Genomic DNA, 22,443 nt, shown 5'->3' with positions numbered 1-22,443 from the left:
TCCCATGACCTTAAAGTCACTTGTCCAAGGTCACCTTCCGAGAAGAGGCTGGGCCTGGAATTGAGGAAAGCCCAGGTCCCTGAGAACTTAGGCTCAGAAGGGCTGCGCTACGCAGGTAAACAGACAGGGAAGGCCCACCCGGCCGCACCTCTGCCGTCAGGACGACCCAGCCCGTTTCTTACGTGGATGCAGGGCCTTTGCCGACACCGGCCGGGGCTGTCCCGCACGGTAGCCCCTGGCCGGCTGGAGCGGAGGTGTACTGTGAGCCTAAAAACACCAGATTTTTAAGGCTTAGTATGGATAAAATGCACACTCTCTCATTATTAATAGTCTAATATTATTACAAGTTGAAATGATGTATTAGGTTCAATAAAACACATTCTTAAAGTAAATTTCACTTTATTAACTTTCGTAATGTGACTACTACAAAATGATATTTTTATTGGACAGCACTGATCTGAACCCCAAGTTCAGGCTGACTGCTGACATCCCACCTGGAGGGGAGGAAGTGCGCCTGGTCCTCCGCCTGCCCCCCTGGGAGCCCTGCACCGCTCTGCAGAGGCAGGCCCACCGCCGGGGTCCTGTGTACGCGCCTTCACCCGCATGGCCCCGCTGTCCGTTCCTCAGCACCCGTCACAGCAACCCGGACACAGAGCAGGCCTCTGGTGGCGTCACAACCGCCTGCTGTCATCAACCCCATTACACAGATGAGGAAACTGAGGCTCAAAGCATCGAAGTTCACACAACTGTTAAGTGGTGGGGCCAGATTCAAACCCATTCACTACTGCAGGTGGCCCAGATGCAGACAGGCACCAAGTCAGCTCTCGGGGTGTTTGAGGGCACCGTGACTCACCAACCCTCAAGGTCACATCATCTCAGCTCACCAAAGTGTCCACTTCAGAAACAAAGTGTAGACTTTAGCATCCAGCGTCCCACCCTCCCGGATTCCCCTACTCACAGCACCAGAGCGGCTTAGACCCACCAATTCCCACAATCAGAGCACCGGCGAGTCTGCAGACCACAGAAGGGGCGTGTTTGAGACCCGCAGACCCTGAGAAGCCCAGACTCCAGGAATCATAGATGCTGGAATCATGAGACCACGTGTTACGCCGCCGAGGGCTCACGTGAGGCCTGCCCAGAGCACAGGGCATGGCAGGGGTACAGCGTGGACACTGAGCCTGCCCAGGACTGGCCCAGGGTGGGATACTCAGGACCACAGCCCTGAGCTGTGTCCAGAGCCCTGTGTGGCCTTCACTCTCCGGCTGGATGGAGCTGCAGCTTGAGCAAAGGTAGAAGTCAGACCCATACCCAAAGAGAGGTGGCTGGTAAAGACAAGGGGTGTCTACATTGGGAGGCACAGGACTTCACAGGAGGGAGAAGGTCTGATTTTCTGGGGCATCCTGGAAGGCTTCCTGGAGAGGGTGTGCTTAGAGCTGGACCCAGAGGGAAAGTGGGGTTAGGCTCTGGGCTCATGGTCAGAGCAGCAGGTCAGGCTAATTCCATACAGAGGATGCACCTTGAGCAAAGTATGAGGCACTCTTGAGGACTGGCGAGTGTTCTGGAAAGCCTGTAGCTCAGTGGGGGTGAGGGTGAGGGTCTAAAGAGGATGGAGCTGTACAGACAGTTGTGGATGGGTCATCGGGGGCTGGGCACGCTAGCTTCAGTTTGCACTTCGGATGCCTCCAACAGTCTGAAATACTGGGGTATGGGTAGCGCCTGGGGAAAGGGATGACAGGCCCGGGGAGCCACTTCCCGAGCAGATACTGCGTGCCAGGCGTCTGCGGAGCACTTCACATACATCTCTCATTTCCTTGTAACCCAGCCTCTGTGAGGCAGGTGTCACGACCCGCATTTGAGATGTCGGGAACCGAAGCTCAGAAAGGGAAAAAAAAAGAAAGAAAGAAAGATAGATAGCTCATTCTCGATCACATGGCTGGCGAGAGGTGAGGCCGCTAAGGGCCCCGGGGGTCTCAGCCGTCAAGGCCCCAGATGACCATGGGAGGGGAGGGGACTGGAAGGGCCTCTCAGGGGTCCACAGGGACATGACCAAGAGTAAACAGGGGAAGCCAGGGGAGGGGAGGCGGGGAAGGAGGGAGAGTGAAGGGGGTCCCCGAGCCTGAGGGCCTGGGGGACTCAAACAGGCAGAGCTGAGGACAGAGCAGGTTGGGGAGGGGTCAGGGAGGTGGCTGGGCCACACCTTCTGGTCACCAGAGCCGGCCTCTGACGGGCTGGGCGTGCTGGTCCCCTTCTGCGCAGGCACTGCTGGGCCACAGGGAAAGCCGCGAGGAGAAGTCCCAGATTGGTGACAGACTCTGCTCCTGATCAGTGACGGATCCTCAATCCTCGTTAGGACTAATTACACCAGGTAATGATGTGTCCGCATAAACACTCCCAGGAGGGCTGAGGAGGCCCAGCGGACCATGGGAGGTCCCCACCCCGTCCCTGGGACCACCCACGTAGACCCGGGAGGCGCATCTGCAGGATGGGGACTTTGGAGTTGGCAAACCGAGCTCCCTATCCTGGCTGTGGCCGGTTACTAGCCCTGGGACTTCGGGCTTCATCTGGCTGAGCCTGTGTCCACATCTGTAAATTAGGGCTAATAACAGTATCAGCCTGAAAGAGTTAGTAGGATTTGGTGGGAGAGTCTATGGATAGTGCCCACTTCCTGACACTGTGAACCCCTCTCCCTCTCCTTCCAGGCTCCCTCACTGCCCCCACCCCAACCCCGACGTACCTCCTCCCAGCAAGGGGATGCCCAGCTGCTAACGTTCCCCCAATACCCACTGGGCGTTGTTTTCAGGACCCAGGCCCAGCTCTTCGTGAGCATTCTTTTTTTTTTTTTAAAGATTTTATTTATTTATTTGACAGAGAGAGAGATAGCGAGAGCAGGAACACAAGCAGGGGGAGTAGGAGAGGGAGAAGCAGGCTTCCTGCCGAGCAGGGAGCCCGATGTGGGACTCGACCCCAGGACCCCGGGATCATGACCTGAGCCGAAGGCAGACGCTTAACAACTGAGCCACCCAGGCGCCCTCTTCGTGAGCATTCTTGGACAGCCCTGTGAAGTGAGGTTTTATTCATCTTCCTTTATAAAGGAGGAAACAGAGACCACCAGAGAGGTGATGTGGAAACCACACGGCTGACAAGGGACAGCGTCAGGACTAAAACTCAAATCTATATGACTCTACCAGCAGGTGATCTCGGTTAGACCAGCTCAGGGGGAGCTCAGGCTGGGCCTTCTTGCCAAGCAGGGCTGCCGGGGACCTGGCAGCGCGCCCCCATCCTCCCCCACTGTCCCCAAGTGGGAGGGCGACTTCACGGCGTGACAGTGAACTCTTCCCCGCCTCTACCCGACCAGGACCAACCCCCGCCCTCTCTCTGATAAATGCAGCTTCAGGGTCTCCCCAGCTGTTGAGGACACCAAGTGGGGTCACAGGCTCACCCTGCCCTCCCCACCGCAGCATCTCCAGACCCTGTAAGCGAATGACATATTGACGTATATGAGCTGCACCAAGAGCAATTCTGCCGCCTCTCCCTGATGACGATTATGCCCTTGAACCGCGCCTTCCCCCTGGAGAGACCTGAGTGCTCCTGTCAATGTCAGTGTGCAAGGCGCCCAGGCCCGTCACCTCCCGCCTGGGGCCCGAGGCAGGCAGCACAGTGGGCTGTGTTCCTTTCCTTTCAGAGCCAGGCTCTGGATGAAAGTCCCACTCTGCTACTTACCCATCCTGTGCCTTCGTTTCCTCCTCCGAAAAGTGACGCGACAAGAGCGCCTGGCTCACATGGCTGCCACGAGGACCAAGTCAGTACAGGGAGAGAGCTTAGGACCACGGCCCCAGTGCACGTTGAGCATCAGCCTGTGTAAGTTAGAGTCAGCATCATTAGCGTCCTCTTCCCTCCTCCCCACCCCCTGCCCCCACCCTCACCAAACCCCACCTCTGGGACCAACTCCTTGCTCCTGGACACCTGCCCCCAGTCCCCACGGGGCAGCAGCTCACATAGGCTTTGGGGTAAGATGGTGGCCTTTCCCAGGGGCCTCTGGAAACAGGAGCAGACTTCGGGGCCCAAAGGGATGTGTTCCTCAGAAGGAGCAACCTTTTTAGCATCTCCTTTAGGGACAGACCAGCTGACGGTTCTGATGCCCAGGAGCCCCCATCATGGGGCTTTGGAAGCAGGTGATCAAGCAGGGCAGCCCTGGGGGGGGGGTGGCAATGCCCATTATTTGCTGCATTTCCTGTGGGTCTTGGGCCCCAGGCTGGGGACCCTGGTGCTTGGAGATGAGTCAGGTATGGCCCCTCTCCCCTGGGAGCCTCAGCATCAACAGAGCGGACAAGATAAGAAACTAAAGAACTATATTCTCGGGAGTGAGGGCACCATGGAGCCTGGGACCATGCCTACTCTATTCCACTCTCGGGCCAAGGCGGTACCTGGTGAATACATGAAAGATGATGCAGTGAAGACACGGAGACAAGGCAAAGGGTACCTTAAGTACAAACCTTGGATTAAAGGAAGAGTTAAATAAATGTGTGAGGAATACATAGAGCAAAGACACAAATAAATAAATGGCTACCATCTGAGGGATCAGGGAAGGCTTCCAGGAGGAGGCAGCCTTTGAGCTGGATGTTGAAGGACTGGCAGAATAGAGATACGCAAAGATAGCGGAACTGGTAGGCACAACAGAAGCAAAGGTCCTGGGGCACAGGGTGTGGACTTCAGGCAGGGCAGGACAAAGCCTGGTTTGGTGTGCATTTGGCAGAGGTATGTGGGCTGGACATGGCGGAGGTTAGTGGACTTGGAACAATTCCCGAATGCCCGGATCACAATCAGGTTCTGCCACAGCGCTCGGTCCCGCACGCCAGCCTTTCTGTCAGCCTGATCTAGGGTCTCAATTTTCTTAAAGGTGCACATTCTCTGGCCTGTTTCCAGAGATTCCGAATCAGCAACCTGGAGCCAGGCCCAAAAATCTGCATTTGTGCGAGCTCCCAGCTTGGTTGTTCCGAGGCAGAGTTTGGCACGTGCACTTGGAGAAACTCTTAGATCTCCTAAAGAGCGGGCAGCTGAGCAGGAGCCACAGCCGAAGTGGACGGCCCGCCAGGGTCCCTGAGGCCTTCGCTCCCCTGCGGAAGCTGGACTCAGAAATGGAGCTGGGACCCAGTGAGGCCTCCTGGTTTTGGACCCAGGACCAGCTGCCAAGGAGCTCAGGTGTCTGCAGGAGAAAGGCAAAGGTGTGAGATGCGGGCTGCAGTGGGAATAACTCCACGCACATCGACAGCCTGGGTGGTTGCCGGAAATACTACCTACCGCCCCTGCATTCACCCGTTCACTCGCTCTTGGTCAACGGGAATCAGGCGAGACAGGAAGGAGCTCAGGAGGTGGGGCCCTGGGTGGGCTCCCTAAGGAAGTGACTGAATCCTTCTCCCCAGGGGACCACAGGACCTCAGATGGAGCCGGGCATTGGGACTGCCGGTGATGGAAGGGCAGGCCTTCACTCACCTACCCCTCTTCTACAAACCTGCCCACCTCCCACCTGCCTGCCCTCCTCCCACCTGCCTGCCAGCCTCCCACCTGTCTGATCACCTCCTACCTGCCTATCACCTCCTACCTGCCTTCCAGCCTCCCACCGACTGATCACCTCCTACCTGCCTATCACCTCCTACCTGCCTTTCAGCCTCCTACCTGCCTTCCAGCCTCCCATCTGCCTGATCACCTCCTACCTGCCTAACCACCTCTGCCAGGCTGCAGAGAAACTGTATTCATTCATTCACTCACTCATTCAGTAATTCTTAAGGGACAGAAGAGATGAAAGTAAATAAAGTACTCCTCACCCTCTAGAATTTTATGACCCATTTCTTATGCTAATGAATCCTGGGGTCAGGACCTTTCCTAGCTGGTCTAAAGGTCAGGGTGGAGGAGCTGGGGGGACCCCAAGAAGAACTTTGGGGGGAAGGCAGTATGGTGCAGTGGTTACAGCACAGACTGCAGTGACAGACCTGGGATTGAACCCCAGCTCCAGGGTTCACCAGCTTTGTGTCCTCAGGTAAATAGCTTAACCTCTCTGAGCCTCAGTTTCCTCATCTGAGAAGTGGTGGAGGCCCTGGTCCGGGTGAGCTGGGAGTCAGCACAGGAAACGCTGTGCTCCGAGCCTGGCACGAGGGGAGCGCTCACTTCCGAACAGCTTTATTCTCTTGGCGACAGTCGAGCTTTGGAGAAAGAAACAGGTGGGCCTGGGTCAAAATGCCGTCCCTGCCGCTTCGTGCCTCACTGAACCTCTCAGAGCCTCAGCTTCCTCCTCCGTGAAATGGGAAAGCACAGCCTCAGCCTTGGGATGAGATGGGGCTGGAACTGGCAATGGAGGGGGTGAATCGGACCCTGAAGGCCCCCACTCATATGGTAACTGCTGGTTCCTTAACCCCGACCCCCAAGTCTATGAAGGACGGGGTGGGGAGGGGCACAGAGCTGAAGTCCTGGTCATGACCCCAGTCCCGCGCTCCAAGCCTTGGTTCCCGCAAAGCGTTGCCCAGGTTCTGGGGACCTGTAGGGACGGGGAGCTCACCAACCCCCCCAACTGGAGGGCAAGTCCCAGGGCTGCCTGCGGAGGGTGAGGCAAGGAGCCCCGCGCTGCCACAGCTCCCGGCACCAGCCCTGCAGGGCAGCCCGGGGCCACCCCCGGACAGGTGCCCTCAGCCCTGCGGGAGCGGTTTTCACGGGACCTCCGGCCACCACGGGACACGGGGAATCTGTGTGTCAGAGAGACAGCCATAAAAGATGAATAAAAGTAATAAAGAAAAAGGCAATCTAAAATCTCCCAGGAAAGGACAGGACCCATTTATCAACTTCTTTCTGAACCATTTGAAAAACCGACTCCTTAAACACAGTGTGTCTTCAGCTATTCATTCAGGGGGTGATGGAGCCGTGGGCCGTGGCCTGCAGGGCAGAGTCGGGAGAGCGGGGACCTCGCCCGTGGCTGCGATGTCCGGGGCGCAGCGGGTGACAATGTGGAGGGAAGGCCCCGCTCCGGGAGCTGCCTCCAGCTCTGCCCAAGCTCGCTGTGTGGCCTTGGGAAATCACACTCCCACACTCCCTCTCTGGTCCTCTCTCTTCCTTGACCCTTAGGGGCAGGGGAGGGGTGGAGAAGATACTAGATGAAAAGGCAAGAAGAAACCTCTTACATCTGAAAGGTCAGAAGGGAAAGACCACAGAGACGTGACCTTGGCGGTCACGACCTTCCCCCCAAACCTGGCTCCCAGGTCATGACTGACTGCACTGGAGGCTTCACCTCCACCAGCAACCCTGAGGTCATCCTCAACCCCTCTCATCCCCTCCAGCTTCTTCCGTTCCCCTCAGTGTCCACCCAGCTTCAGGGACCACCATTCAGGTCCTGAAAGCACCACCACCCTCCCTCCCACCACAGGACCTTTGCACGTGCTGTCCCCACGGTGGGGAGCCCACCTCCTCCTCATCTCCCCAGAGATTCTGCTCCTCACCCCTCAGATCTCAGTGCAGGTGTCCCCTCCTCAGGGAAGCCCTCCTTCACCTTCCTGATAAAGTGGAGACCTGGGAAGCTCGTCTTCAGCACACTGGTCACAGGGCAGCTTGCCGGGTGTTTGGTGAACCTCTGTGCCCCCCACGGGCTGTGAGCTCCGGGCCAGGGAGTGTCATCTGTGGGGTTCAAGGCTGGAGCTCCCAGAACAGCGCCTGGTCCCCAACCCGCCACACGCTTCAGGCTCCGTTGCCTGTGCCCTGCTGTCCCCTCTCCTCCCCTCCCCTGAAACTCAAGCCCCCTTCAAGGCTCAGCTCAAGGGTCACCTCCTCCAGGAGGCTCTCTCTGGTTCCCTTTGGTGCCCTCTCTGCTTGTCCCTCCTCCATCCCCGGAAAACCCAGCTTCTGTCCCCTGACAGGGATTGTTTCAGTGTCACCGCCGGACCCTGAGCCACTGGAGGTGACTGGACCCTGAGCCACTGGAGGTGACTGGAGGTTTTCTTCTTCTCTCCCCGATGCCTGGCAGGCAGCCTGGCACACAGCAGCTCGCAAAGTGGGCTGGACGGATGAGGGGGAGGGGGAGGGAGGAAGAGAGAGAGGTAGGGAAGGAGGCAGGAGGGAGGGAGGGAGGGAGGGACGACCAGTACCAGCCCCCATTTATTCGGGGCCCACCCTGTGCCAGGCACCGTGCTGACCACTCCAGCGTTGCTTCAGTAAATCCTCCCGCCACCTTGTCCCGTGCACTGACGTGCACCCATATTCCAGATGCGGACGTGAGGCTCGGGAGGTTGAGACACTCGCTCAGGATCATGCAGCAAGTAAACTGAGGCAGGAGAACCCTTCCTGCTGCCTCCATCCAATGCCTCTCACTCTCCTCCTGGGCTGAGCCCACGCTTCACGGCCACGTCCAGAGCGTCCCTGCTGATCCTGCCATCACTGGGGACCCACGACGGCTGATCTGGATGAAAGTTATGATCACAAACATCCAGGCTTAGTTCTAGGGCAACAAAGAAGGACCTGCCTTTTTCCAGTGCGTGTGCAGGGACAGATACGTCTGCCCAGAAGGGTCCCTGCCTATGTGACAGGGGCATCCACAGGAGACCCCCCAGCCCTGCCCATGGACACTCTCCATGCTCATCATCGGCGGAGACTCGTCCTCTCCCTGCCTGGGGCTGGCAGCCCTCCCAGGCCCACGCGGCACCTGCAGGTCCCTCTCCTCTTCCCCGGGAACATCATCTATTGATCACAGGGACTCGGGCTGTAAAGTTAGGACCATCTGTGTCTCTCCAGTGAGCAGGTCATTCAGATCCTGGAGACTGTGGGGAGAGGAAGAAAAATCTCAGAGAAAGAAAGAGGGAATAAAGAGGAAATAGGATGTGCCAGGGAATTAATCTACTGCTCAGACATGAAAGAAATACGTTCAGTTATATTTTATTGCATTTCATTTGAATGTACACGTTGTACTTAGCTGCCTGCAAGTCTCAGATTACCCAGAGAGAAAGCACAATGAAAGATGAGAGAATAAAAACACAGATTTTAAAAATTCCTGAAATTGGAACCACTCAGAGAGAGAAATAAAAGCCAGACTTGAAACAAAAGCAGCCACTTGGAACCAAGGACCTCTCAGCACCGACACCAGGTCCCTGTGGCCACATGGCCCTGTGCCAGCAGCCCGCCAGCCCAGCAGTCCCAATCACTGGCGTCATGGAAAGTTCCGGGCCAGAGTCAGGAGGCCCAGGCTGTGATCTTGAGCCTGCTCCCACGTGCTGTGTGATTTTGGGCAGGTCATTGCCCCTTTCTGATCCTCATTTTCCAAGGGTGAAATGAGAGGCCTGAACCAGACTCCCTGAGAGGTAAAGGGAGAGCCAGGAGAGGTTAGAGCCAGAAAGGGTCACACTGAGCCCTTCCCAGGGTGCAGGAGACCTCACAGACATTCCCTGTGCTTTGTGATCCCCTGTTATGGGCTGAATTATCTCCCCCCGCCCAATTCATATGTTGAAGCCCTAATCCCCATGCAACTATTTGGAAATCAGGCCTTCAAGGAAGGAATTAAGGTCAAATGAGGTCACAAGGATAGGGCCCTGATCCAATAGGACTTGTGTCCTTTTACGAAGAAGAAGAGACACCAGGAGTGTGCACACTGAGAAAAGGCCACGTGAGGACAGAGCGAGGAGGTGGCCACCTGCAAGACAAGGAGAGAGGCCTCAGGGAAACAGCCTGCCCACATCTTGATCTTGAACTTCCAACTCCAGAACTGAAAGAAAATAAGATTCTGTTGTTTAAGCCACACAGTTTGAGCTATTCTGCTATGGCAGCCCCAGCTGACTGATACACCCCCAGTAGGGCCCACTGATGAATCTGAACCAAAGGTCCTAATAAGCAGGACAACATGCTGAGGGCAGGTGTGTGGAGGTAGATATTAGCACCTTCTCCTCTCCCTTCCAGCACCTTCTGTCTCCCGGGACCTCAGATTCTATGCTCTCTGTCTCCCCCCTGCCATCAAAACTGCACCTAGGAAAGGCCCTGAAACACCGTCTCACTGCAGAGCAATTGGCTGAGGAGGGGGAGGGGAAGGAGCAGGTGCCCGGTCCCCCGGAGCAGCCTCTTCTATTTTCCGAGAAATGAGCACTAAGAATCTCAGGCAGCGAAGAGAGAGGATCTTGGTGGAAGGGGGCCCTCCCGCTTCCTGGCCGCTGGTTCTGCCCACACTCCAGCCCAGAAAACCGTGCGGATGCAAGGGACTCTGGACGGCCCGTTAGTCTAATGTCCAGCTGGGGGTTGGGGGGAGTGTGGGGGACAGAGAGAGGGGCCAACGCCTCAGTGATGGCGCCCAGGGGGAGGCGGCTCCGACCCGCGCCTTCAATCCTGACACCAGCAGTGAGGCTTCCTCAGCTGCCCAGAGTGGGCATGGGGCTCCCTGGCATGCTCTGCAGACGGTCATGAAGCAGGCGCAGCCCTGGGCTGGGGACGGGCCGGCAGCCGGGCTGAGGCCCCACCATGCCAGGACAGAGCCAAGCCCTATTCTAGGTTCTGGGGGTCCAGGGATGCAGCCATGAACAAAACACAAAGATCTCTGCCTTTGTGGCAAACTGTAGCCAACATTTACTGAGCCCCTATAGCATTCCGAGGACCCCATTGAGCCCTTTGCATGGCTCATCGATGAGCTAGGTCTCATCACTATCCTCACTTTACAGATGAGGAAGCTGACGCGTACAGCAGTAAGTAGCTTGCCCTGTGTCGCCCCAGTGAATAAGCACTGGAGTCAGGATTCAGACCGAGGCTGGGCTCATCAAGTCCTGTTTTCTAAACACAACATTATTAGTCCTAATCGAAGCATCAGTATTATCTCATTATCACTATTAAGACAGACATCCCCATTATCTTGAATTTGCCAGATCATGATAATTGTTGATGGTAACTGAGCAGGATCTACCAGGTGCCCCTTGCTGCACTCAGCATTTCACGTCAGCGTCCTGCGAGCCAAGCTGAGAGGTGAGGACTTTTATCTCTCCCTTCACGAGATGAGGAAACAGACCCAGAGATGCCAACTGGTGAGTGGCTGAGTGGGGATTGACGTCTAAGTGTAGGTTCCAAAGCCCTTAATTGAGGTGGAGAAGGTTAAAAACTGAAGTAATTAAACCCACCCTACTGACGCTTGCACAGCCAGCCATCTTAATGTGGCCAATTAGACATGTTCTGTGTCTATGTGTACAATCCCTGTGTCTTATTGCCAAGTGACAGCCTCTTGACGCCCTTGTTCTCAGTCCCCCCGCCCCAAAGCTTGGGGGTTCGTACATGCTGATATGCTCTCAGAAATGGAGTGAGGGTGTCTGTTCCAAGCAGCACTGAGTTACTTGAAATAGCTGAAAGTGTAATGCTTTATGTTTGTAAGCCATGTCAAAGCATTCCTGGGGTTGGGGTGGGTGAGCTGAACCAGAAACAGGGACCGTGTCACAAATATCCCAGTCCAGGAGCTTCTGTGTCTCCATGAGCCTGACACTCTACTCCCTTACCAGAGACCTCAGGGAAGCCAGAAAGCACCACTAAATAGGGGGACCCCACCATAGCCCAGCCCACCACAGCAGGCCTAAAGAGCCCCTGACATCCCCTCAGGCAGCTGCAGAGAGGACCAGTGGGAATCAAGGCAGCACCAGATAAGCCAAGCAGACCAAAATAGCACAAGGCTCTGATAATCCAAGCTACCTCTGGGACCACAACCCACAAGAACAGGCCAAGAACCCACATGCTAAACCCAAACAGGGGGGTTGCCTGCTAAAATAAGATTTAGATAGCACCTAGACTCCCCTAACAGAGTAGACAGAATGTGCAGGATACAATAAAAAATTATTCATCATATCCAAAACCAAGACAATTAAAATTTAAATTAGCAAAGACAATCAACTGATGCCAAACACCAAGATGAATCAGATCCCGGAATTAATTTGACAAGGATTTTAAAGCAGCCACTTAAAATGCTTCAAAAATTAATCACAAATTCTCTTGAAACAAATGAAAAAAAAAAAAAAGGAAATCTCAGCAAAGAAAGAGAAGTTTCAAACAAGAAATGAAATGATATTACAGAGCCGAACTATAGAAGATCTAAATGATACAATCAACCAGCAGGATCTAACTGACCTTCATAGAACACAACACTCAACAACAACAGAATACACTGTTTTGAAGTACCCCAAAAACATTTACCAAGACAGACCATACCTTGACCATATGAGCCATAAAACAAAACTCAGTACACTTCTAAAAATTGAAATGGTACAGAGTGTGTTCTCTGGTCATATCAGAATCAAAGTAGATACCGATAACAACAGAGAAAATCTCTAAATATGTAGAATTTAAACAACGTACCTCTATATAATTCATGAGCCAAAGAGGAAGTCTCAAAAGTAACTTTTTAAAAAAATTACAGAGAACAAATGAAAACAAAAATACAACATATCAAACTATCTAGGATGCAGCTAAGTCAGCACTGAGAGGGAAGTTCATAGCACTAAATGCTTATATTAGAAATGAGGAAAGGTCTCAGATCAATTGTCTAAGCTCTGACTTCAATAAACCAGGAAAAGAACAGCAAAATAAACCCAAAGCAAGCAGAAGGGAGGGAATTATAAAGATAAGCAGGAAGTGATGACATTGAAAATAGGAAAACAATAGAGAAAAATCAGTGACAACAACAACAACAAAAAGCTGTTTTTCAAACAAATCAATAAAATTGATAAATCTCTGGCAAGACTGATGGGAACAGGGGCACCTGGGTGGTTCAGTCGTTAAGCATCTGCCTCCGGCTCAGGTCATGATCCAGGGGCCCTGGGATCAAGCTCCATATTGGGCTCCCTGCTCAGCGGGAAGCCTGCTTCTCCCTCTCCCACTCCCCCTGCTTGTGTTCCCTCTCTTGCTGTGTCTCTCTCTATCAAATAAATAAATAAAATCTTTAAAAAAAAAAAAAAAGCCTGATGGGAACAAAAAGAGAGAAGAGACAATATGCCAGTCCCAGGAGTGATATAAAGGATAGCACTGTAAATCCTGCAGCCATTAAAAAATATTTCAGAAAATACTATTAACAAATTTACCATCATAAACTGGACAATTTAGAAGAAATAGTCCAATTCCTTGAAAACCCCAAATTACCAAACTCAACCAAGATGAGATAGGTCATCAGAATAACCATTAAAGAAACTGAGGTAATAATTAAAAAGCTCCTCCAAAAGAAATCTCTGGGCTTAGATGGTTTCACTGGAGAATTCTACACGTTTTAAAAAAGAATTACCACCAATGCTAGCTATACGATTTCTTCAAGAAAATAGAAGAGGAGAGAGCCCTTTCAAAGCAATAGATGAAACCCATGTTAGCTTGTTACCAAACAGCGTAGGAAAAAGGTAAAAGAATAGACCAATATCTCTCACAGACTTAGACCCAAAAATCTTCAAAAAAAAAAAAAAAAAGTTATTAGCAACCAAATCCAACAACATATAAAAAGAATTATGCACCATATGCAAGTGGAATTTATTATGGTTTGCCAGGCTGGTTCAACACTCAAAAATCTACCAGCATAATCCAGGGTAATAATAGGCTAGAGAAGAAAAATCACACAATCCTATCAGTTGGCACAGAGAAAGCATTTGGCATTATTCAATACCCATTTATGGTTTAAAAAAAAAAAACAACTCTTGTAAAAAGTAGAAATGGAAGGGAACTTCCTGAACTTGATTAAGAGCAGCTGCAAAAATCCCACAGTTGCTGTCATATTTAATGGTGCATGACTGAATGTCTGCCCCAAAGATCAGGAACGGGAGGGGATGCCCACCTTCATCACTCATATTCCTATTACTAGATGAGAAAGCCATTGCAATAAGGCAAGAAAAAGAAATAAAAGACATACAGATTTGAAACAAAGAAATAAAACTTCTCCTATTTGGAGATGGTATGACTCTCTTTGTAGAAAATCACAAGGAATCTACCAAAACAACAGCAACAAGAGAAAATCTTCCTAGAACTAATAATAAGTGGGTACAGCAAGGTTACAGGATAAAAGATCAACACCCAAAACTTCATCGTATTCAAATGTACTGGCAGTGAACATGTGGAAACTGACATTTAGAACACAATGACACAGTCTCCAAAGGAAACAGCATACTTAGCTACACATGTAACAAAACATGTGTAAGAGCTGCATGTTGCAAATTACTGTGAAGAGTGAGGAAGTTCTCATTCTCATCCTCACAATGAGAAAAAATGCTGAACCGACTGAGAACCATCTTCCCAGATGCATCAAAGAATTGAGACCGCAGACAAACTGGTGCCCCGAAAATTGGAGAGACAAGCAGATACCTACGATCACTGCTTACCAGGAACACAAGCCCATAACTGGAGCTGGTATCTTTGGGAACACTTTAAACTGTATGTGATGAATTGCTGGAGAGTCAGTGCTGCTTAGCTTGAGAGATGAAAAACTCCAAAGCAGCCAAATCCTGGAAGGCAAACCATATTTTCATTAGTCTTACGTACGGGGGCCCTACCAGGTTTTGAATGTGAGGAGAGGAGAAAAGTCCCCTCCTGCTTCCCAGCAGGGAGAAGAGAAAACAGACATTTTGAAATAGGCGCTGAGCATTCTGTTCCCTGAAGAAGGCCTGTTCCAAGGGAACCGATTTTACCAGGGAAATGCCCAACTCAGGCTCCTGGAAGAGCCCACCGAATACCTCCTCTCCTCCCCCACCTTCACACCCACGCCACTTCAGTAGGGCTTCCGTTTGGTGACAGGATTACAGCTAAATGAACTTCAAGTTTCAGACCCTATTTAGGGAGTCTCTAGGAAAACCCAAAACAGGAGAGACAAAAACAGGACAATGGAGGAAACTCTAGCCTCTGATATCACAAGTACAGCAAACAGAAACACAGCCTCACTCCTAGCCAGATCAACAGAAAACCTCACATCAAACACGAGTTTACCTGAGTTCCTGTGATGGACACATCATGTCCAGCCACCCACAATAAGTCACACAGGGTGTGAAAAGGCAAAAACTGTCTGAGGAGATAAAGCAAACATCCCTAGGAGGGCACACAGGCATCCCCAGGGAGGTACTGATGTTGTTTTATAATAAAATAAGCTCAAAGTAAAAATACTTTAACCCTGATGCGAGGCCATGTGAAACAGGATTTCTTATCAAAAAGGGCATCAGGAGATATTGCGATATGGAAATCGATGAAAGCTCGTGGAAAGAATTACGAGCTCAATAATGAAGGACAAGTCAATAGAACTATGTAAATGCAGAGGAGAAAAGCCACAACTCACCCCTGATTATAGAGTCTGAGACACCGAATTGCTAAAACCATGACATTGAATTATGAGGAAATATACAACTTCTTAACAGAGACAGAAACCAGCTAATGTCCTAACGACTGATACCTGAGGAACCTCAGAGCCTGAGGCCAGCTCTGAACATTTTCTAGCCATGTAAGTGATTCCAGAAGCCCGGCCCGCATCCCAAAGTGAGCCCTGGGGCTGGACCCTCGGCCTGGCCCTGCCCTCGCTGTGCTCCCTGAGCTCAGCCTCCCCAACACCTTCTCCGGACCACAGGCCGGTCTGTCCTGCCCACCTCTCCACCTCCTCCAGGAAGTCTCCCCTGATTATTCCAGGCCCCAGCCACCCCAGCTCTGACCACAACATCTTCCCCTTAAACAGCAGGTGGTCTCAGCAGTATGTCCTGAATCCTGTGCTGATATTTAGTAATAAGGTGGGAAGTGGCACTTTCTTCCAGGTAAGAGCTTGGACTCCAAAGTTAGAGAGATCTGGGTTCGAATCCTGCTTCCACCACTTCCTAGTTGGCCTTGTACAAGTTATTCCCCCTGTCTGGGCCAGTTTCCTCACCTATAAAACAGGACTAACAATGATAGCTCCCTTGCGGGATTATTGCAAAGGGAGTAGAACAGAGCCTGGCCTGTGAAAGTCCCTCAGCCGTGTCTGGCACCTTATCAGCCCTCCCATTTTACAGGTGAGGAAGCTGAGGCACAGAGAGGCTAAGGTACGTATCCAAGGATTACACAGACGATGGCCACCAGAATCAGCTCTTTACTGGGGATCTGTCACCCCGGGCTGCGTCCCACCTGCTGCGCACCAAGGGCTGTGCTGCTCCCTCCACGTGGTATCTCATCTCATCCCACAGCCATGCTTGGAGGGCAGTCTCCTCATATCCCATCTCAAAGGCGAGGAAACTGAGGCCCAGGGTGTGCATGGAGCTGACCCGAGGTCCCGCAGCCAGCAGGTGGAAACAGCCCATGGAATTCGGACCCAGGGCTCCCTTTCCCAAACCCACAGAGAAGCTGGTTCCCTCCTCCCTTCCTTGTTCGGAGCCTGCGGGGGACCCAGGGCCCACCTGGGGGAGGGGGCTGCAGGACAAGGGCCGGCTGGGGGCTGTGGGGAGGGCAGGTCCCCGGTGATCACCCCTGAGTTCTGAAGTTGCCAGGACTCTCCTGACCTCATCCTTTACAAACCGGAGCCTCCTCCGAGCCAGGAGGGGAGGGGAGGGGAGGCCACCTTCTCTCCACCGGGCCCCTTGCATCTGCAGAGCTGGGCACGTGTTCCAGACGCAGCAGTTCTGTCTCTGAGGCCCCGGACGAGTCCCATGCAGATGGGTTTTCTTTACCTCATTATCTTCCCTCTTGGGGGCCTGGGTGGGTCAGTCACTTCCTGCCCACTGCGGGGCTCAGATCCCCACCAGGCTGCAAGCCCGTTCTAGAAGCTTATAGCTCCATCCTCCTCCCCCTGGAAATCAATTGGAAACCCAGTGGCTAACTCCACCCAAGTCCAGTGGTTCATGAATCAAAGGCCTCTTCTGGGCTCTGCTGGGCTGGCCGAGGCTCCGTCTCCCCAGACCCGGCTTCTATCCCGGGTCCGGGAGCCGCGGGACCCCTGGGGGCCAGGCCCAGAGAGCCATGCAGCGGGAACACCTCAAATGCCAAACCCCAAAGATGAGCAGTTGCTGTCCCAGCCTGCCTTGGGGCACCAGCGACCCCACGCTGAATGCTCTCACCACCCAGGAGGAGGAAAATTCCAGGGCAGCCTGCAGAGACAGAAGCCGCCCTGGTCCGAGCTTTCCCTCAGGCAGGTTTCTGCCCAGAAACAAGCACCTGCCCCAGAGAACGCCCCCTTCTGGAGTCACCCAGGAATTTGCCTCAAAGTCCCATTGCCCTGCAAAGCCTGAGGGCTGAGGGTCGTGCCTCCTCCAGGCAGGAATGGGGGTGGGGGGTGAGGCAGGTGCACAAACACCCTACCTGAGGTCAGAGGGAGGAGCACAGCCGGGCCAAAACCAGGTCCATCAGGCTCCTAAGTTCATGCTCTAACACTTTGGAGGCAGTCTGCAGATTCCAGAAGAGATTGGGATGTGCTGCAGATTGGAAGGGCCAGGCCCGAGGGCCCCAAAGTCCTGAAATACTCTTCGTGCCCCTCCAGGCTGTGGGGGCTGGGGTGAGGGTATGTCTCAAAGCTTCCACTCCTCGCTGTGGAAGCTGGTGCTAGTAAATTACTCCCAGTAATGGAGATGTTTGCTCGGGGAATTGGGGAGGCAGTAAACAGAAGCCAGAGTAATTAAGCGGGAACTGCGGATGTGCCCAGCTTTTCAATGTGGCAGCCCCTGCAGTGGCCTCCCCAGGAAGTGAGATGGTGCCACTGGGTGGCGTCTGTCTGCTGAGATGAGCGGTGGAGAATCAGAGAATCAAGAGCTGGGGGAGTGGGGGACACCTGGGAGACCTGAGTGTAACCCCCTCATTAGACAGATGGGCAAACATTAGACAGATGGGAGGGAGAGACACCACCCAAGGACACACAGCAGGCTAGTGACAGAGGGGGGCTGGATTCCAGCTCTCCTGGGAGCCCACTCAGGGCTGTTCCCAGCACACTTGACTATATACGGGGTCAAGGTCATGGCAGGTGATGAAGAAGGAAACTGAGGCTCAGGGATTGTAGGTAACTTATCAAGGATTTACAGCAAGGTAGGAAGAGGAAAGAGAGGGCCCCGACCTCCAGGGTCTCTCCGACCTCCAGGGCCCTTCTTCGGCTTCTGGTTCACAACTCCAGAGCCCAGGGAGGCTCCAACAGGGGCAGAAAGACCCCCACTGGAGGGCAGGTCCAGAAACCAGACCCCAAAATGCAGAGTGGGGCCATTTGCCAACATGTGTTCACTTCTTCTAATTAAGCACCAGCTGTGTACGGGGCACTGGACATACTCATCTCAGACCTCAGGGCAACCCAGCAGGAGGGCGGCGACTCTCCCCCTTCACGAAGAGGAAATCAAGACTCAGAAAAGGCAAATAATGTGCTCTGGGTTATACAATGGTGTACAGTACCTAAGTGTATCACTTATCCATTTACTGGCTCTCAACTCCAAATCCTTCGTTACCTGCACGCAATACCAGAATATCCCCCATGTCTCCCTTGTCAGATATACAAAGGTATATACAGCTATAGAGATGATGTTATAAAATGTATAACATATGTCATCATATCTACGATACCTCATATGTATGATGTTAAACTTTGCCAGTAATTGTCACGGGAGGAACCCAGGAGGAAAAAAATGCGGGCTTCTCCTCTTGGTTCTGGTACGCTCTTCTTTGATTATTCCCAAGGGTACAAAAGCGAGCACTACAAGGTACCTAGTGGTGCCCACCACCCCAGTGAGCAGGCGCTGGCAGGTTCCTGGTTGTGCTGTCTCCCTGTGGATCGCTTCACCTATAACCCAGCAAGTTCCACTTTCACGCCCCGCCCCCCCCAGCAAATTCCCTCCACTATCCAGCGGGCTACCACACGCACTCTCTGATGGGGCTGGCACCCTGGTGGTGGGGGCAAAGTGCAAGGGAGACTCTTCTAGATGTGTTCTCTCCTTGCATAGAACCCTACATGTAGTGGCCGCCCCTGACACCTGCCACTCCTGCCTTCCTCTGAGTTCTGTTTGCCCCTGGCAAGCAATCCCTAGTTATGTAATCATTATTTATATTGAACATGGCCTATCCAAATTTGAGGTGGTTTCTGTCTCTTGTTTTGACCCTGGCTGATGAGGAATTGGCACTAGGTGTGATCCGGGTGACAGACCCAGAAAGACAGGACCCTTGGGATCAGATTGGTCATGCCCTCGGGTATGAACACAGTGCTGAAACCCTTGCCAATGGGAAATGGGATGACTGTAATCCATGGTTTTCAGTGGCTTCGGGATTAGTCAGGCCATGGATTACTGGCATCTCAGTAATGGCTTTTGGTGGCATCATGATCACCTACAGTTGATCATGATGAAGTGCCAACTGAAATAAGTGCCTCAGGAGCACATGTGGCCACAACACTTGACTGTCATGGTGGTGATGGTCACTATGGGGGCGGTGGGGGACCCTCCTGAGTGCACCGGAGCATGTAGAAGAAAAGTCATAAGCTCAGTCCTTTACCTCTTAGCTATGACAGCCCTAAACAAATCTCTCCTTTCTTGCAGTCACAATGCTGATGGTGTCTGAAATCCCATACAAAATTAATTAAGCAGGTTGCTGAATCCCAACATCCATTGACTTTATAGTCTTGACAAGTATCTTATGTGAAAGGTCCTTGAAATATCACTTCTCTTGGGGGAAAAAAAAAAGCCAGGATCTGGAAACCTTGAAGGGGAGCATCTGGTTGGAACTAGATGATACCAAAGTCTTAAACCACTCCAAGCACCCCTTGACAGTGAAAGTGGCTTTCCCTCCAAGGCCCAGAGACACCAGCCGTCCTCTGCTTGAAAAGTCTATGACAAAGTCACCTGGGGCATAGGCCTTTAAAGGGGAAGCTCACTTGCCTCAAAAGCCATGACAACTGCCTGCCATTGCTACTAGACCCATAACTAGGACCAAATCTCAGCATGCTCCAAGGGGACAGGTATGAACTATGACCCAGAAGAAATAGTTTGCACAATAAAAACAAGACTTTGCTAGCATAAATTGGGGCAAACCTGGAGAGCATATAGGAGTGGATTCTGCTGGTATTAGACCAGGGAGGATGTGAAAAACCAAATTGGCCCCAATTCATTGATATGAGAGCTCTTACCAGCAATTCGGGATGTAATCTGGATGAAAATGGAGGTGGCCACAGCTCACTTGGTTGGTTGACTAGAAGTCTTATTTGATGATGTTCTACATCTGTGATTCGAGAACTCTCATGTGGAGAGAAGCCAGGGATGATGTGCAGGAGGGAATCCAAAGGCTTAGGAAGCTAGAAATGTCGGGCTTGGTTTATCCTGTGCAACCTGTACACCCACCTTCAACTGTGTTGTGTGAGAACACCCAGAAGAAATGAAGGCGTTGAGGAATTCATCAGTGAAGGGAGCGCCTATGCCTTCCCTGCATCTTTGAAAAGCACTGTGGTTGCTCTTCTTTATAGGATGGGTATGGCCTTGGGTGAAAGCTGTTACTGAAATAGGCTCATGGAAATTAGTGGGATGGGGATGATGGGATCTAGAGGAACAGAGGGCCAAATTAAGGTAGGAGCATCTACTGAAACAGACGACAGGGAGGTACAGGTCATCAGATGCCTTGTCTGTAGGGATCCCTGATCATGGCATCCCTAGAAAATAAATATATGAGCAGTCTACTAGAGCATTCTTGGTCTAACTGGAAAACACATAAGCAAACAAAAACCCCCAAAAAACAAAACCCTAGGTCTGCTAGACACGTACCTCACTTCAGTCACCACAGTGGAAGGTCAAAGCCTCTCGCTCAGTGTCAAGACCCAAGTCCAGTCCCAGATACAGGTGCTTTTGATTGAAGGGAAGCTTGGCACCTTACGGGGGGCCAGGGACTGTCACCGTAAACACATACATCAGCCCTCCCCCAAGCGACCTGCAGCCACTTACTGGGAAAGGGAGTTCATTTGGGGAACTCCTAGACACTGAATCTGACTTGACACTAATTCCAGGGGACTCGAAATGCCACGGTGGTCTACCAAAATAGAAGTTGACAGAGGTCAGGGGACAGAGGGAGCTCAGGTCCTGCCCATTGTAAGCGCAGCTGGTCCCCCAGCCTGACCTGGTGGTGACCCTTCACTCTGACCTCACCCTTATGAACAGTCCATTTATTAAACTCTCCTCAGAAGAAACCAGACCCATAAAGTGGCCTGAGGATATCTTCATGGTGATTTTGAGGAGCTGCTAGAGACTGAGTAAGGGCTAGCTGGAAAACGGGATGCTCCTGGAGGCCACAGGGTGAGGAGCCAGCACACCTATTAGAAAGGTGAAAACCCAAAACTCTGACAGCACCACATGCCGGCAAGGAAGCAGAGCAATAGGGATGCCCCCTCACTGCTGGTAGGAATGCAAAATGGCACGGCCACTGGGGAAGATAGCCCGGCGATTTCTCACAGAGCTTCACGCTCCCAGGCACTTACCCAAATGACTTGAAAATTTGTGTCCACAACAAAAATCTGCACATGAATATTTATAGCAGCTGTATTCACAATCACCAACAACTGGCAACAATCAAGGCATCCTTAAATAGATGAATGAGTAAACAAACTGTGGTACAGCCATATAATGGAATATTATTCCGTGATTTAAAAAAAATGAGTTATCAAGCTCTGAAGAGATATGGATGAAACTTCAATGCATATTGCTAAGTGAAAGAAGCCAGTAGGCAAAGACTGTATAATGTGATTCCAACTGTATGGCATTCCGGGACAGACAAAGCTATTAAGACAATAGAGAGATCATCTAGCCTCTGGCATAGCTACTAGAGTAGATGAAGGACAGGGGGGCGGTTTAGAGTGTCAGAATGATACTGTATAATATTGTAGCAGAGGACACATGACATTGTGCATTTGTGAAAACCCGTAGAACTTTGCAGCACAAAAAGTAAATCTTAGTGTCTGCAAATTTTTAAAATATCATCTCAGGGATTTGAAGATCCCAGGGCGGGAAACAGACTAACGGGAGAATCTAAGAGCATTAGGAATGTATGAAACAGCCTTAATAAACGGAATGGAGAGGAAGTGCTGATGTAGGTAGTGCTGGGACTGAGATGAAAGGAGCTGCGCGTAAGAACTGTACTCTAGCTGATAAAGCGGTTCCCGCAGCGCTATGGATTCACAGTTCTGATACCGCTCTGCATATACACACTGGAATCGAACAGTTAAATAAATGTGTGGCGGACTGTGGACCCAGATTTCTCGATGTTGGAGCAGGGTTTTATCTAGAAGAGGCGGGGCGGGGTGGAGGGCTGCAGTGATACTGAGTTTAGTTAACGAAATCCCTCCTGTGAGATTGACTGGATTGTTCTCAAATTTTTACTATTATAAGTAACCCTAGAACCTAAAGCTTCTGGGGAGGGAGAGATGGGAGTCCCCAGACCTCATTTTTTTTTTCTTCTCAAAACTACACAGTAAATATGTTACCAGTTCATTGGATGGGTGGAATCTGATGGGGCACAAGGAGGAATGGTGTCGATTCC

At 51.9% G+C, this 22,443-nt stretch overlaps 1 long non-coding RNA gene across 1 annotated transcript; it reads left to right on the top strand.

The window, feature by feature from the left end:
* The first annotated feature begins 424 nt into the window (after nt 1-424).
* Nucleotides 425-5,514, top strand: LOC118550386 (uncharacterized). The gene is made up of 3 exons (XR_004924535.2): nt 425-1,289; nt 2,257-2,365; nt 4,898-5,514. It is a non-coding gene; the product is annotated as an uncharacterized LOC118550386 (long non-coding RNA).
* Nucleotides 5,515-22,443: the final 16,929 nt, after the last annotated feature.

Source organism: Halichoerus grypus, chromosome 5, assembly GCF_964656455.1.
Source record: "Halichoerus grypus chromosome 5, mHalGry1.hap1.1, whole genome shotgun sequence".
Classification (NCBI taxonomy): domain Eukaryota; kingdom Metazoa; phylum Chordata; class Mammalia; order Carnivora; family Phocidae; genus Halichoerus; species Halichoerus grypus.
This window is presented reverse-complemented; position numbering and strand designations above follow the sequence as displayed.